A 1,046-nucleotide genomic window follows, 5' to 3' on the forward strand; every position below is an offset into this window, starting at 1 on the left:
ACATGTTATTTTTTTTAAATATGTAATGTATTTAGTACATAGGGAAGAAATTAAATGAGTGTCCTCTTTGACTGCAGGGCAAACAGGCATGAAAAATTTACAGGAGGATTGTATTTAGTTTTTTTTCAAGAAAGATGCGTTAGGATTTAATAATAGGTACAGAATTTCTTTAAACTATATCTGACTAAATCAGGTGAGGTAATGTTTTTGTCATGAAATTTACTTTTAGTAGTTTATTTTAAACATCTGAAAAAGTTTCTGCTGCTGAGGCAACATTTTCTACAGAGTACAGAATTGAGACACTGACCCACAACCTCAAATTTTCCTTTATATTTAAAAATATAATTTAAAATATAATAATATGGAATATATTTATTGTGGTTGTTAAGTCTCTAGGAGCACATATCAAACTCCACACTCACATCCAGTGTTCCTCTGTTCCTTTACAAGCTTAAAGGTTGATAAGAAAATATTCAGTTGCCATTATCTGAGGCTGTATTCAAATTGTGAGCAACGACTACCACTAGTTTATGAATTTGAAAGGGTCGGTATCTGTGGATTTTATTTGAATTTCTGCTTGAACAGCTCCATTGTCACATTGTGGAATGAGACATAGACATCATGAACTTTTCATAAACTCTTTAAACTTACTAAGTTCCACTGGAGCCATATTTCAGATTCTTCAACATTTCATCTAGAGTACATTACGCCAGTCTCAGCTCAACGTTGGGATACCATGACTGTTTGAGCTTTTAGTTGTCATGTTGATACCTGAGGAAAAACCCTTAAAGGACCTCATCTTGCAAGTTCAAATAATGACATGGAACCTGCAACGAACGTGGTGATTTATAATTATATGACCTTATTCAGGCCTGTTCTTGCTGCGTGACTTTTGTACTCATCAACTAACCCAAACACACTTTTATTCACACAAACCACAACAGGACAACCTTGTGTGGTTTCTTCAGAGAAATTTGAAGAACCAAAAGATAATGTGCTGTAACTGGGTTATAATGAGTAGGGCTGAAAATCACTGGGTACCTCAC

Source organism: Oryzias melastigma, linkage group LG22 (genome assembly GCF_002922805.2).
Source record: "Oryzias melastigma strain HK-1 linkage group LG22, ASM292280v2, whole genome shotgun sequence".
NCBI lineage: Eukaryota > Metazoa > Chordata > Actinopteri > Beloniformes > Adrianichthyidae > Oryzias > Oryzias melastigma.